This window comes from Phascolarctos cinereus, unplaced genomic scaffold (assembly GCF_003287225.1).
Source record: "Phascolarctos cinereus isolate Bilbo 61053 unplaced genomic scaffold, phaCin_HiC Scaffold_4;HRSCAF=312, whole genome shotgun sequence".
Lineage (NCBI taxonomy): Eukaryota > Metazoa > Chordata > Mammalia > Diprotodontia > Phascolarctidae > Phascolarctos > Phascolarctos cinereus.
In genome coordinates this window covers 605,391,039-605,408,607 of record NW_027555847.1, presented here as the reverse complement: position 1 = coordinate 605,408,607, position 17,569 = coordinate 605,391,039, and positions in this window count along the sequence as shown.

Below are 17,569 nucleotides of genomic sequence, written 5' to 3'. Positions count from 1 at the left end.
ACATTATCTAAAATATATTGGAGTCAATACATTACAGCAAACTCAATACCTTTATAGATATAATTATACAACATTCCTTAAAGAAATAATTACCTAAATAATTAGAAGGCCCCTCAGTTCTCATGGCTGGGGTATTCCAACCAAATAAAAACTTATGATAGTATTAACATTAATTTAAGCATTTAATGCTTTACCAATGTAAATACCAAGGTGATACATTACTTAAATAGGCAAACTGTGTTTTTTGAAAAATTTGGAGAAACAAAAGGTAAGAGTAAATTTTAAAATGGGGGAAATGTAGTATAATGAGGGATAGCACCTCCAGAACTAAAATTATATTGTAAAAAGGTAATTATTTAAATTATTCAGTACCATTTTAAAATTAAAAAAATAAAGTGAGCAAACTAGCTAATTGAACTCAATAACCCAGTGTTCAGTAAAATAAAAGGCATGGTGAGCATTGATGTGAAAAAAAAAAGCTATGAATAAATTAGGTTTTGGTCACCATATTATACTTTATACCACACACACACACACACACACACAACACACACACACACACACCCCAAAACAAAAACAAAGAAATTTAAAACAGGATGTATGGCCCAAATATTTATAATAATTACATAAAAAGACCTAGATTAAATAGATTTATTGTTAAAGCTGGGGTGGAAGGGAAAGCTGGGGTAGAGGGGTAGGGTTCACTTAACTAAACAAAAGATGGAGGTGACCACAGAAGAAAAAAATGGATAATTCCCATGTATATACATATGTCTCTGTGTGTGTATATAGCCAATGTTAATGAACAGTTCAAAGAATCATCAAAGAAAGAAAGTTTCAAATTTTGAATGAGACATGCAAATCAGAACAACTCTGAGATTCTATCTTATTAGCACAACAGTAGTGAAAGGTGACAAACATGGGAATAGTAATTGTTGTGGTTGTGGAAAGACAACACAACAATTTACTGTTGGCAATCCAATGATTAATTCCAAACATAATGGAAAGAAATTTCGATTTGTATGAAGAAAGTGACTGAAATACTTTGACTCATGAATAAAATTGCTGAGGAGTTTAAATTTTATTTTAGAGCCACTAGGCCGTTAATGAATATTATGAGCAAGAAAATAAGTTGAAGAAAAGATGGGAAAAGGAAAGAGACTGGAAGCTGGGAGTCTATTGCAGTAACATAGGTGAGAGATGATAAATGTCTCAACTAAGGTGATGTTCATGTCAGTGAAAATAAGGGCATGGATATGACTAAGAAATCATCACCAACTACCCCACCTTTGGTATTCACACCTCACCGATACTGCCAGTTGCTTTGATTAGAGGGTTGGAGGACAGTTGAAAAAACTCTTCCCAAAGCCTTTTTTTTTTTAAATAGTGGGCTCAAAAGGTCCAGCTACCTTTTAATTTCCCACCAGCTGCTCTATTTGACTTTGACTCCATCAACTCTACCAGTAACAGTTTTTCAGTTTTCTTTTGTTTTTGTTTGTCTTCACCCACTAAATTTTAAGCTTTTTGATTTCTGGGATTGTCACTCTTTTTTTCTTATTTATATCCCTAGAATTTAGCCCAGTGTCTGACACATAAGCTCTTAATAAATGTTTAATGTATTGAATTTTAACTAATTCAATATGAAGGGTAAGTGAGAGTGAAGAATAGAGTATGACTTCTAGTTTGTCAATCTGAGTGATAATAAGAATGATAATTCATCTCAAAACAGCAATGGTAAGAGGAAAGATGTCTCTAGAGGCAAAAATAAGGAGTTCTATTTTTTAATATGTTGGTTTTGAGTTGTCTGTTGGTGGAAAGGCCCAAAAGGCAGTTGATAATACAGGATTAGAGATTGGAGAGGGGGAGGAAAAGTGAGATTTATTGATCTTGGAGTCACGTACATAGAGATAGTATAGTAAGTGGGGGGGGGAAGAGGATTCAAAAGAAAGTATATAGTAATACATATTGTTAGAGGGCAGGAAATGAATGATGATGATGTTCTCTTTGACTTACTATTTGGCATCTTTCTATCTTTGAGTTATCTTGAAATTTCAGCTACGTGAGCTTTGAAAATCATCTCACCACCAATCTAAATTTTCTCTATGCATTTGGTCTTCCTATACATGTATAAAATTCCTCTGAAGCTTCTTTACATAATCTATCAAGTATTAAAGTGCTAGACCCAAATGTGCCTGTTCCATTATCACTGATAGTGGGTATAATTTACTCAAAATGTCATGACAACTTCCAATTTACTTCTATATTTTGCCCACCTTCAATTTTTTTTTGTACAGATAACTGTCATGAAAATTTGCTTCAATTAAATCTGTATTCTAGGCTCTATATGCGTTGTTTGACCTATAACTGTTTTTCACTGTTTTGTCAGTCAAAACTGTTCAAAGTTTTTCATCATTTCCTCTGGTGTTTTGCAAATGATCTTGTATCAGTGTTGTCTCCAGCTGTCATGTCTCTTTTCTTGGCAAGAAGATCAAGTATTTGTTGGCAGAGGCAATTTCTGGACTCTGTCAGTCTTTTCACTATAGTACATTTTACATTGGTTAAGCTAGTCTTAGAAAGTTCCTAGTCAACAATGCTTGTTCATTTCTCATTCTTTCATCTCAATACATGCATATGTGTATATGTATGTATACATGCATGTGTATACATACAAACATATGTATATAAATATATTGTGTGAGTGTATATGTAGAAATTTTGGGTATATATGTGGGGGGATACCTATGTGTGTATGTGTGTGTGTGTATGTGCGTGCACGTGCGTGGGTGCATATATATAGTATGTATGTGAATATACACACACACACACACATACATATATATAGTGTATATATGTGTGTGTGTATGAACTTTCTCTTGGTGGTAGAAATATCTGCTTTCATATGTTTAATTATCAGCTTTATGCCAATGATGAACAGATCCATCTATAATAGCTAGAACTGATGTAGTATTTTAAGATTTTCAAAGTGCTTTACATATGCCATCACATTTGCTCATTACAACAATCTTGTGAGATAGGTGCTGTTGATATCTCCATTTTACAGATTAATAAACAGAGACATGAAAAATGAAGTGGTTTTCTTAGGGTCACGCAGCTAATGTCTAAGGCTGGATTTGAACTCAGATCTTCCTAAGGCAAGGCTCATCCTTATGTCCATTGGGCCATCTACCTTCATGCATACATATGTAATACATACATATGCACATGCATGCATGCAAACATATATACACACATATTTCTTTGTGCATATACTGATATTGGAGAAGGAAATGGCAAACCACTCCATTGTCCTTGCCAAGAAAACCCCACATGGTATCACAGAGTCAGATATGACAGAAAAATGCCTGAATACACACACACAGATACAGCTTTTCTCGTCAGTTCCAGTCCCACATCATTTGCCTATTACACATTCCCAAATGAATGTCTTGAAAGCAATTGAAAACCAATATGACCAAAAGAGAACTCTTTATTTTCCCTCCCCCAAACCACCCCACTTCCAAACTTCCCTATGTCTGTCAATATCATTCTTCCACTCCAGACTCATAACTTCGATGTTAGCTTCAATTGCTAACTCTTACTCACCACATATAGCTAATCAGTTGCCAAATCTTATCATTGCTACTTTAACAATACCTCTTTCATCTGTCCCCTTTTCTCCATGCATACAATCATTACTATTTCTAAACCTTCATCACCTCTAGCCTGGACAATATTAGACAATAACCTAATATGTCTACTTCCTAGTAATCTCTCCCCAACTCCAAGCTATTCCCAACAAATTACCTAAAATAAAAATTACATTTTTACTTACAAATTACAAAATTACAAATTACTTACAAATTACAAAAAAACATTTACTCATTCAATAAAATCCCTTGCCTCACTATTACTGTAAGAGTCAAGTGAGAATTCCTATTTTTGTCATTCTAACCTAATAATAATCTGGTCTCAATCTACCTTTCTACTCTTCTACATTACTACCTTTGCACACATTCTGGTCAAGCAGAACTGCTTTCTTATTCTTCTTCGTACAAGATACTTCACTGCTATCCTCTTGCTTTTGTATTCTTTAGAATTTCAAATTTCCTTCAATGGTCAAATCAAATGTCACCTTCTACTTTAAGTCTTTCCTGATCTACCCATTTCTAGTTTCTTATCCAGCCCAACAGCCTTCTATCTCTTTTATATCTATCTATCTATCTATCTATCTATCTATCTATCTATCTATCTATCTATCTATCCACCTGCTGTCTCTCTTGGATGGATTCTAAATTCCATAATAACAGAAAATATTTCAATTTTGTTTTCATTTCCCTAGACCTACAATAGGACCTGGCACGTAGTTGGTGCTTAATAAATGCTTGATTGATGATTCCTCAGTGTTAAAAGTTCAATTTAAATAGCTTGGGTTTGAAATCCAATTACATGTAGTGCTTCCTCTAATATTTATCACTCTAGTTTCTAATCAACTTTGGTCTTTTAAAAAATGGTTATTTAACTGCTCATTCTGAAATGATTGCTCATTTTTTTTGTTTTACATAAAAATTTTATTCTCAGTGTCATTCAATACTCATCAATTTTAGCTCTCTCCTTTTTTAAGAAGGTATCTGAGTGATTTTTTAAAGATCTGAAGCTTTTGAATTGTTTGTAAACATTTGGTCTCTTTTGTTTATTAATACCAAACCATATTTTAGCATAACTTTTGTCACAATCATCTGTGCCCTATTTAGACACAGTTACTACTAAATTCATTTGTATATTTGTATATGTACACACACACACACACATACACACACACACGCACATATATATATATATATACATATATATACATATATACACATATCATACTGAGGATTATTTTGCTATACAATATGAAATAATCTTATGGTAGTTTGCTTATGCTAATAATTTGGACTAAAACTTGAAATAAAAGTCTCCCATAAAATGGTGTTTCTTGTTGCTTTTCAGCACACACATACAACCTTTCTAACTTCTTTATTTATCTCTTCCAAGAGAACATATGAGCCTTCTTTCCATTTCACTCACATTCATTATTATTACTTCTGGTTTATTTACATAAGAATGTCAATATGGCTGTGGATCAATTCCTCATATAGTGTGTCAGTCCATAGTGTGTCAGTCCAAAGGTCATGGAATAGAGATTGTCGATTGAGGTTACTAAGAGTTAAATTAATGTTTTGATATAGTCTAAAGACTCAAAATCCTACCTTCCTTTTCTACCATTTCACTACCATGTCTTTGAAATAAAAAGGGCAATGGAAGACTTGTACTTTTGTCCATTTCAAGGAGCACCATAGCAAAATGATATGCATCTTTCATTTTAAATTTGATGTTTAATGAATTAAAAAGTGTCTGCTACACAAAAACTATATACAAGCCGAGGTGATCATAGTCAGAGAGGTAATATGATAGGGTGGATAGTATGAGACCCAGAGTCAATAATATCAGGGTATAAATCCAAAGACTGATACTTATTAGCTATGGGACCATGGGCAAGCCACATAACTTCTCTGAAGATCAGTTTCTTCATGTGTAAAAGGGAAATAATAGTAATGCCTGTGATGACTAACGTTCAGTATTGCGGTGAGGCTTAATTAAGGTGATACTGATAGATGATAGATAAATAGATAGATCAGTGATAGATATGTCTGTATGTATGTACAGACACATATATACATATACACAGACATATATCTGTATCTATCTATATTTATATGTGTATGTATATTATATTTATATGTGTATGTGTATTACAAAATACATACACATGTTAGCTATATATAACTACATATAATATAGCTAAATACATATATGTTATATATGTGATAGATGTTAGCTAATTCACATTTTAGAACTGCATAAGTTAAGTGGCTCAGTAGATACAGTTCTGAATCAGAGTCAGGAAGATTTGAGTTCAAATCTAGTCTCAGACACTTATTGGCTGTTCAGCACTGTGTAAGTCAATATAACCTCTATCTGCCTCATTTTGCTCACATTTTAAGTGGGGGAAATAATAGCATAATATATATATATATATATATATATATATACACATATATATATATATATGCTATAATAGCAAATAATAGTTATTCTGAGGATTAAATGAGATAATATTTAAGTGTTTTTCAAAACTTAAAGTGCTATGTAAATATTTTATATTGATAAACTTTCCCAATATATTACTAAATTAATATTTTGTAATAAATTTCATAGTATTTTTAAATATTCAGAGCTGAAAGGAAACTTAGCATCCTTGGATCATAAATTTAGAGCTAGAAAAACTTCAGAGGACGTCGAGTCCTTTCATTTTACAGATAAAGCAATTGAGGTGCAGATAGCTAGTGCCTTGCCCATAGTCACAGATGTAGTAATCATCAGGGCTAGAATTTAAATCCAGATTCTCTGATTCTACAGCCAGTGTCTTTTTTACTGTACTATCCTGCCCCTTTGACAAAGTCTCACCTGGGTCATGAGCAATTTATGTAATTTTTCCTCACATTAAAAACAGATCAAACCACATAATATCTAAGATCTCCAGTATAAATTCTAAAATACTATAACTTATATTAATCTCACTTTTAAAAATAAGGAAATGAAGGCCCAGAAAATGAAAGGACTTATGAAAAGTCGAATAGTCTGTGAATAGCAGAGGAAGAATTTGGATCCAGATTCTATAGCCTTAACTGACAAGGTTACCAACTTTGAAAAAAATTATTTAAATTATTGAATTCTTGGGTCCGTTAAATATGAAGACAATTTAAATATGTGTGCACTTAAAAATGACACTTCTGCCCATCGTAAGTTAGTGTTCTATTTCAAAATTATTTCATAAATAAATGTAATTAGATATGGTGCCAAGATAGTGAATTAGAGGCAGAAACTTAGCCAAACTCTCCCAACGGTCCCCTCCAAACGACTTTAAAATAATGACAGAGATCAAATTTTGGAGTGGCAGTGCCAATAAAAGGTCAATATGATTAATTTTCCAGTCCAAGACAACTTAAATGATCAGTAGGGGAGGTATGTTACCTCAGAGTTGTGTCTGGCTCAGAGCTGAGGCAGTGGCAACACCAGCAGCAGGCCTTGGAGGTAACTATGGCAGAAGCAGCAATAGCTTTGTGAGCTTTCAGTCCAGAGATGGAAAGGGGTTCAGAAAACTACTCAGAAAGAGATTACAAGGGACACTTTGTGAACACTGGGTGCAGCTGCTGCTGATTGGCAACTCTATTGTCCATAGGCATGGACCGCTGTTCCAAGGAATAGAGGAGGATTTTTTGGATAGTCTCAATGGAACAGGTGCCCTGGTTGCAGTTCTAAGGCTGAGAGGAGAATAACAGCCTGTGGCTCTAGCACAACAGGGCATTTGATCATAGTTTCAGGGAAAAGAGGAGTGCTAGAACATATATCTGCAAGGATTTAGGGAACTTTCCTTGGTAAAGATCAGTGTATAGACCAGGAGGGCAATGATGACCACTCTCTCTAGATCACACAACTTTGCAAGTACTGAAAACTTGCATAACCCCATAACCAGCTCTCAACACAATAGCACCAAAAAAAAAAAAAAGATTGAAGCTTGGGACAGTGCCTCTCTACCCAATGTGAGCAGAGTCCAGCTTAAACGTAAAGTTCAAAGTCAAGAAAAATGCTAGAAAAATGAGCAAACAACAACCACCACAGAAATTGAATATAAAAAGCTCCTAGAATGGCAGGAAAAAAAATTAAGACACAAACTCTGTAGAACACAATAATGTGAAAATAACTACAACCAACACTTCAAAGAAAAAATCCTAATTGGACTGAAATCAAATAAGAATTCCTAGAAGAGTTAAAGAAAGAGATAAAGTGGTAGAGGAAAAATTGGGGAAACAGATGAAAGTGATGCAAGAAAAAATATGAAAAAGAATGAACAGTTTGGTAAAAGAGGCTCAAAAAATGGTGGAGTAAATAATGCCTTAGAAAACGAAATTGGCCTAAAGGTAAAAGAGACACAAAAATTCACTGAAGAATAAGACTTCTTCAAAAGCAGAACCGCCAAGAAGAAAAGAAGGTATAAAATTCATTGAAGAAAAGAATTCCTTAAAAATTAGAATTGGAAACTGGAAGCTGATGAACTCCATGAGACTCAAGAAACAATAAAAGAAAATCATAAGAATAAAAAAATAGAAGAAAATGTTAAATATATTAACAGAAAAACAACTGAACTGGAAAGTAGATCAAGGAGATGTAACTTAAAAATTATTAGGTTACCTGAAAGCCATGCTCAAAAAAAAAAAGAATCTAGACACTGTATTTCAAGAAATTATCAAGGAAAACTACACTAATATCTTAGATCTAGAGGGTAAAATAGAAATTGAAAGGATCATATCCTGAAAGAGACACCAAAAGGAAAATTCCCAACAATATTACAGTCAAATTCCAGAGCTCCCATGTCAAGTAGAAAATATTATAACAAGAAAGAAAAAAATTCAAATATTGTGGGGCCACGATAAGGATCATATAAGATCTAGCAGTCTTCACATTAAAGGAGTGAAGGACTTGGAATATGATATTCTAGAACACAGGAGCTAGGATTACAAACAAAAATAGCATACCCAGCAAAACTGAGTAGAATCCTTCAGATAGGAAATGAATATTTAATGAAATAGGCAACTTTCCAGCAATCCTGATGAAAAGAGCAAAGCTGAATAGAAAATTTAACATTCAAACACAAGACTCAAGAGAAGCATAGAAAGTTCAACATGAAAGAGTAATTATAGGAGACTCAATAAAGTTAAACTGTTTGCATTTCTGTATGGGAATATAATGCTGGTAACTCCTAAGAATTTTATCACAATCATGTCAGAAGGATTTTACATAGAAGGACACTATAAGATAATAAACATCTTAAACTACTTAAATCTTTTCATATTCTTATGTGTTGTACATTTTTTTACATGAATATATGTATTGATGTGTGTTCTTCAAGAGTATTTACAGTTTGTAGTAAAATGTTCTAGGATTAGCTAGGCTATCCAAGAGAACTGCCCTTGGTTCTGAGACAGTAAAAAAAAAATTATCAATGATTTGGTTGAATGCATTCGTGAAATCCTTGTCAAATTTATAGATGACATTAAGCTATGTCAGATAGTAACACGTTGAATGACAGGGTCATGATTTTATACAATTTCAATAGGCTAGAGTGAAGTGCTGGATCTAAAATGAAATTCAATATTTATAAACAAACTCCTATACATGAGTTCATGGAATAAGCTGCACAAATACAGAATATGGGGAAAAATTAGATAGACAACCTTGACGGGGGGCAGGGAGGTGTGGAAAAAAATGATGGTTTGAAAGGACTGCAAACTCAATATGATTCAAAAAGTGTGATATAGTAATCAAGAAAAGATCTTTGGTGGATCTTTAGATTGAGATTCATACCACCCAATCTTAGGAAAATTATAGTCCCACTGCTTAGAGCTAAGAACACATTTTAAATGTTACATTCTTTTCTGATTGTTACATTTGAGGAAAGTTATTGATAAATGGCAAATAATTAGAGGAGGGTCATGAATATGGTGAATAAACTATAAGTCTTCTACAATCAATCTCAAAAAGATATGAATCCATGTGGGCCCCATATCAATTAATAAAATCTCAAATTAACATGATCTATGCTGCATTTTTATTTTTTCACATTCCCCAGTAACATTTTAATCCACTTCATACCTCAAGGCACTTGTAGAAAATTTTACACTTTTGCTGTATACCATCAGTCAATCAATCAGTCAACCAACATGTATTTAATAAATGCTTTCTATGTGCCAAGTACTGTGGCAGATATTGGGGCTAGAAGTATAAAGAATGAAACAATCCCTACTTACACTTAGCTAACATTCCAATGTGGGTAAAAATAGCTTGATATAAAAATGTATACAGCATAAATATGAAGTTAATAAATATATGTAAAGTAGTTAGGTACAATACAGTCTAGGATACTAGCAGTTGCATGAGGAACATAAAAAGGTTATACAGAAGATCTTGCCTGACCTACGTTTAAAAGAAGAAACAACTGTTTGAGCAGGAAGCAAAAGGGACATTCCAGGCATGGAGGACAGTGCAAAATCAAGGGGGTAAAAGACAAAGCCAGGAAAGTATTAGTTGATGGATCTAAGGATTTTCAAATTGTAGAATAGAAGAGTTTGATGGAGAATGCAGAAAAGACAGATCCATTTTAGAAGTGGGATCCATTTTAACTTGATGTAAGGGGAAACTTCCTAACAATTACAACCATGATAAACTCAAATGGACAGTTTTCTTCACAGGAGTCTTTAAGGATGGATATCATATGTATTACATTGAGATATGTGTATATATACATATATACATAAATACATACATATACATATGTACACATACACACACGAAATAATGCAAAACAATCTATAAATGTTAAGATAAATTATGGAAATTTTAAGTGTTAGAAGTATTCAGAGAAGATAACATATTGCAAGATAAAGGAAAAAGCACTTAACTAGCAGTCAGAAGAACAGAGAACGGGTTTACTAAGCATACATAAGAATTCAAGTCACTTAATGAGTCTCGGTTTTCTCATCTGTTAAAAGGGTATACTGGTACCAACTCATAAAATGATCATGAGGGCCAAGTAGAATGTATTATACATGAGAAAACTTTGCAACTTTTTAAAACACCTATTAAAATAGTGTATATATTATGATCATCACAATCCCTATAAATTAGGGTAATCAGGAAAAGGTTAAGGACATTTGACAATTAAGATGGACCTTGCAAGATTCAAATGAGAAGAAAAAAATGGCCAATTATATCACAGGAAGGGCCGTATACAATGGCTCCAAGAAATGAACAAGGAGCAGTTGTAGAAAAACAGCAAGATAAGAGGAACTTTCTGATTAAGAGGAATGGTAGAAAGAGCCAGGAAATGACTAACAATTGGGATCTACTTGCTATTTACCTATAGCCAAATACTGGGTGATGCTTCAGAGGCAACTAGTTGATTCAGTGGTTGGAGTATTGAACTTAGAGTCAGGAAAGTGTGAGCTCAAATCCTGCCTCAAACATTTCCTAGCTATGTGATTTTGGGTAAGTCATTTAAACTCTCAACTTCAGTTTTAGCATCTATAAAATGGAGAAAATATTAGCATCTATGTCTAGGGTTATTGTGAGGAACAAATTTACATACACATACACACAAACATTCATGCATATATAATACGTATGTTCACACAGAATTTGGTAGGACTCTTTCTTCACTATATTCCCAAATAATTCACATAGTAGTGGAATAAATTGTTCTTTAAATGTCTGGTAATAATTCACTTGTAAATCCATTTGTCCTTGGATATTTTTTCTTAGGAAGTTGATAGATGGCTTGTTCAATTTCTCTTTTCTGAAATGGGGTTATTTAAGTATTTTATTTCCTCTTCTATTAATCTGGGCAATTTATATTTTTGTAAATATTCATCTATTTCATTAAGATTGTCATTGGTAAAATTGGGCAAAATAGCTACCATTTATTGTTTTAATTTCCTCTTCAGTGGTGATGAATTCACCCTTTCCATTTTTGATGCTAGTAATTTGTTTTTCTTTTCCTGTTTTTAATCATTTAATCTTTTAGTCATTTAATCACTTAATCTTTTTTTTTTCTTTTTAACCAATTTGACCAAAGGTTTATCTATTCTATTGGTTTTTTTTTCATAAAACCAGCTCTTAGTTTTATTTATTAGTTCAATAGCTTTCTGAATTTCAATTTTATCAATCTCTCCTTTGGTTTTCAGAATTTCTAATTTGGTATTTAATTGAGGATTTTTGATTTGTTCTTTTTCTAGCTTTTGTAGTTGCATGCCCAATTCATTAATCTCCTCTTTCTCTATTTTATTCATGTAAGCATTGAGAGATATAAAAGTTCTCCTAAGAACCACTTTCACTGCATCCCGTAACTTTTGATATGTTGTCTCATTATTGTCATTCTCTTGGATGAAGTTATTGATTGTTTCTATGATTTGTTTTTTGAACAACTCATTCTTTAAGATTAGATTATTTAGTTTCCAATTTGTTTTTAGGCTATCTTTCTGTGGCTCTTTATGACATGTATTTTTATTGCATTATGATCTGAAAAGAATGCTTTTAATATTTCTGCCTTTCTGTACTGGATTGTGAGACTTTTGTGCCCTAGTACATGGCCAATTTTTGTGTAGGTGCCAGGTACTGCTGAGAAAAAGGTATATTACTTTCTGTCCCCATTCAATTTTCTTCAGAGGTCTACCATATCTAACTTTTCTAAAACTCTGTTCACGTCTTTAACTTCTTTCCTGTTTATTTTGTAGTTAGCTATCTAATTCAGAGAGGAGGAGGTTGAGGTCCCCCCACTAGTATAGTTTTACTGTCTATTTCTTCCTGTAACTCCCTTAACTTCTCTAAGAATTTGGATGCTATACCACTTGGCCCATATATGTTTAGTAATGATATTACTTCATTGTCTAAGGCACCTTTTAGCAAGATGTAGTTTCCTTCCTTATCTCTTTTGATAAGATCTATTTTTGCTTTTGTTTTGTCTGAGATCAGGATTGCTATCTCTGCTTTTTTTTCTCCCTTCAGCTGAAGCATGAGATTCTGCTCCAGTGTTTTCCCTTTACTCTGTGTGTATGTCTCTGCTTCAAATGTGTTTCTTGTAAACAACATATTGTAGGATTATGTTTTTTTAATCCATTCTGCTATCTACTTCCATTTTATGGGAGTCATCCCATTCACATTCACAGCTATGATTGCTATCTGTCTTTTTCTCCATCCTATTTTCTCCCCATGTTTATACTTTTCTCTCTCCTTTCTCTGGCTGAGCAGTTGATCCTTGGTTGTAATCCAAGCTCTGTTGTTTTACAGTATGTCATATTCCAAGCCTTTTGATCTTTTAATGTAGAAGCTGCAAGGTCCTGAGTAATCTTGGTTGTGATTCCACCACATTTAAATCTGTGTTTGTTTGTTTGTTTGTTTTATGGCTGCATGCAGTATTTTCTCCTTCACTTAATAATTCTGGAATTTGGCTACAATATTCCTTGGTTTTTTCATTTTGGGATCTCTTTCAGTAGGTGATCAGTAGATTCTTTCAACGACTATTTTACCCTGTGGTTCTAGGACCTCAGGGAAATTTTCCTTAATGGTTTCTTGAATGTTGCTGTCCAGGCTCTTTTTCTGATCATGGCTTTCAGGTAGACCAATAATTCTTAAATTACCTCTCCTGGATCTATTTTCCTGGTCACTTCCTTTTTGTTTTTGTTTCTTTGTTTGTTTGTTTGTTTGTTTTTCCAAATCTATGGTCACTGTCCATTTCTGCTTTTTGCTCATGATGTTTACCTATTTCCTGGTTTTTAAATTGAGCTCTCCTGTTGGAGCACAGGGACACTAACCCAAGTTTCTTGTGCTGGAGGCCAGGGCCCTGGTCTCTGGCTTTGTGTGCTGGGGCCTCAGGTACTGGCAGCTAGAGGTTACAGGGGTCTTTCAGCTTACCTGGTGCTGAGCTGGTATCAGCAATACTAAAGCTCTTAAGTAGAGGGCTGTCTGTCAGCTACTCTGAAATACTAGAAACTTTGGCTGCTGCGGACTCCTGCTCCCCTGGAGTTGTGCTGAAGCACTATAGGTTTGGCTGAACATTCAGACAGCTAAAAAAGAACTTAAATGAAAATCCATATATTAAGATTCCTGTTCCATTGGTTGCTTGACTAACTAGAAATATAGACTTGCTAGAAAACCCTGGATACCAACACCTTCCCCTGCTCCTCAATTTTGCTAATCAAAATATTTCCTTGAACAAGGACGTTACTTATTTATTCCTAATACAGTTGGGGGGGGAGAGGGGTGTCTAACTAGTCAATTACATTTCCAGACAATATTGTATTTATCTTAGGGAGAACACACATGATCACTTCTTTCACACCTGCTTGGAATACTTACCTTTGTTTGACAGGCTCTTATTCAAATCCCAAAGATGCATTTATGAACTTTAACCATTCTTCTTTATGTGGATTTTGGAGAACTTTAGGCTCATAAAATGATAACAGCACCTGATTGCAGTGGTCTGTGGAAATGGAAGCATCATAAAAGAAATATGGAATTTGAGTATGCAGCTAAAAATTTATTAAGCCTGTGTTTGAGTAGCTTGCTTCCACGACATTATGTTACTGCATTTATGAATTTAGTGCTGGAGTCACCTTAGTGACCTCAATCAGCTGAAAAAAGAATGACCTCTTGTAGACTACAGTCTTGTAACCAAGAAGAAAAACCAGATACATATACATATATACACATATATAATTCATTTTCATATATATACACATATACATATAATGAATTATGTTTGTAAGTATGTATGTTTGTGTGTGTATGTACACATACAAATAAACACAAATATATTTACAAATAATATAATAGAGTTTGCTTTCATATATATATATATTTGTGTGTATATGTGTGTATAATAAATTATTTTTTTCCCTGATATTGGTCGAGTTGATCTGTATTACATTGTAATTGCATATTTTTGAGTCCATTTCTTCTTTTCATGTGGGGAACATATCTTTCTTAACTACCAAAAGGAAAATGTCCTCTTAAACTAGATGAAAGGAGTGACTTGCATTTTCCTTGAGAGAGCCCTGTTTTCACCCATGTCTTGATGTTCAGTGAGAGAATTTGTCCTGTGACAGTTCACATGCCTCAGATCACAAGGAGCTTAACATCCCTCTGCTTTCTAATGGTTCTTAGGATGCTTGTTGGGAGAGGTTACACTAATTTGTCTCAAAGTAATGTTTTATTTATTTACTTCATATTAATTAGTCTCATTAAGAGTTAGTAGCGTAATAGAATGGCATTTGTTGAGGTAGTATTCAGACTCCTATTCCTAAGATTAATTGAATTTTTTTCTCTCAAAATACCCTGCTGATTTAAGAGTGCATTAAATTATTCTTGAAAACATATAACAAAATACTTATAAAACCTTTATATTTGTTGAAAATTATAAAGAATTTGTGTGACTTAAAAGAAGAGATAGGAGAAGATGCCCCACCTCCCTTCATGGAGGTAGGAGGTGCACAAATATTGCACATTGCTTATGTTTCAAGACTTTTTCAATATATTGATAAGTTGTTCTGATTTTTCTTCTTTTTATTCTTTAAAAAATATATTTTATTACATGAGATAGTTCTTTGAGAAGGAAAATGAGAAGAATTTTAAGAAAAATAACTATGATGATTTAAAAAAAGTAAAAGACATCAACAAAAACTTATTTTAAAACATTATGAGGACTGTTTATACAGGTAATCAGCATATAATTAATACTTGAACTCATTTACATCATATTAAAAGCAAAGACAGATATATCACCAAGTAGGACATATGTGTGTATGTATAGTGTATAACATGCATGATATATGCACATGTTTTATGTATATATATATATATATATATATGCATATACATGTATGCATGTATGTTTTTTATCTCCAGTTGCTTTGATTTCATACATAAGACTTTGTGAAAGGCTGTATAACAACAATAGAATTTGAAGAGACCTTTAAGGTTTTCAAATAATTTTTCGTATGTTAATTCATTTTATCACAACAACCTTTTAAGATAGGTGTTATTATTATCCCCATCTTACAGATGAGGAAACCAAGGTACAGAGAGTTTAAATGATTTGCCTAGGGTAACACAGCCACTAAGTTTCTGGGTCAGGTCTTCCCAATACCAAGTCAAGTGAACTATCCACTGAGGGCAGGACCTGGAGTCAGGAGACTGGAGTTCAAATCCTGCCACAGAAATTTACTAGTTAGGTGTCATGATCAAGTTAGTAACTCCTCAATCTCAATTTCTTCATTTCTAAAATTGGAAAGATAGTTAATATCTGTTCTCCCTTGAATGGTTGTAGTGACAGACTTTTTGCAATCTTTAAAGCACTGCATAAATATGTAATTTTGCTTTGGGTTTATTCTTTGTAGGAAGTAAATCCTTACTAACTGGGGCTTCCAAATATTTGCACCGTGCTGGTCCATGATTTTGGTCCCTGATTTTATATTCACATTCTTTATACTTTTTCTCCCTGCTTTCCCTTTTCCAGCTTTGGTTCTATAAATTATAAATAATACTCTGGACTTGTCATCCCATGGATTTCTAGATCTCTTAAAATATTTATCTATTTTATGTTTTCCTTCTTGGAACAAAATCATGTGCTTCAAAGAGACTTATAACTAACCTACAAAAAAAAATTAACAGCTTTCTAAAAGAGGCATAACCCATTAATAAAGAAAATATTTTCTTAAAAACTAGAATTGGCCAAATGGAAGCTAATTATGCTGTGAGACAGCAAGAACTAATAAGACTGAAAAATATAGAAGGAAATATGAAATAACTCATCAGAAAAACAACTGATCTGGAAAATAGATTGAGGAGAGAATTTAGTAATCAGTATACTACCTGAAAGCCAAGAGGAAAAAAAAAGAGCATAGACATATTTTTTTTTTGGTGAGGCAGTCAGGGTTAAGTGACTTGCCCAGGGTCACACAGCTAGTAAGTTTCAAGTGTCTGAGGCTAGATTTGAACTCAGGTCCTCATGACTCCAAGGCTGGAGCTCTATCTACTGCACCACCTAGCTGCCCATAAGATCATATATTAAGACATTCTAGAAAGTGGTAGAATAATAGCAGGTACTCACTTGAGCTCTCCTCAGTCTCCTCTAAATACCTGTAAAAATGATTCAAAACAAATTCTGGAGCAGCAGAACCTACAAAAAGACAGAATGAAACAAATTTCTAGCCCAAGACAACCTGGATGGTTGATGGTAAAGGTCAGTTGACCAGGCTGGGAAAGGAGCAAAGTTCAGTGTGGGCCACATGGGCAAAGACAGGCCCCAGTAAACTTGGAGCAGGCCTCAGGGGACTGAATCATGGGCAATTGTGGTGTTTTCCAGTCTTCTCAATCCGCAAATGTCAAAGACTGATTAAAATGTCAGTAGCAAAGGTCCGTTGGACCAGGGTGAGAGAGGAGTACAGGCCTGCCCCAGCCCCAGCATAGCCCTGGGACAGTAGCTATTGCTGCAGCAGCTACTTCCAGAGATTTCAGCCCACAGATGGAAAGGAGATCAAACAAGTGATCAGAAGGAGATTATAGGGATCTTTTTTGCTGGCATGGAGCCAGGATTCTGTTGCTTTGACCATACTTGCATCTGGGTCACAGTCCTGGGTGGCAGTTCTGGGGCAAAGAGGAGCACTTGCATAGCAGAACTTGTAGCAGCAGTGAAAAGGGACATCTCCTCACAGCTCCAAGGCAACAAAGAGTGCTTGTGGTCACTCATAGAGCAGAGCACAGGCCAGGAGATGAGTAAATACTTCTCTTTAGATCATACCACCTTGGAAGAACTGAAAACTATAGTCCTTAGAAATATCTCCCAAAAAAGTTGCACAAAACCTATGAAGCTTAGGACAGTACATCCTCTACTCTGGAAGCAGAGTCCTAAATT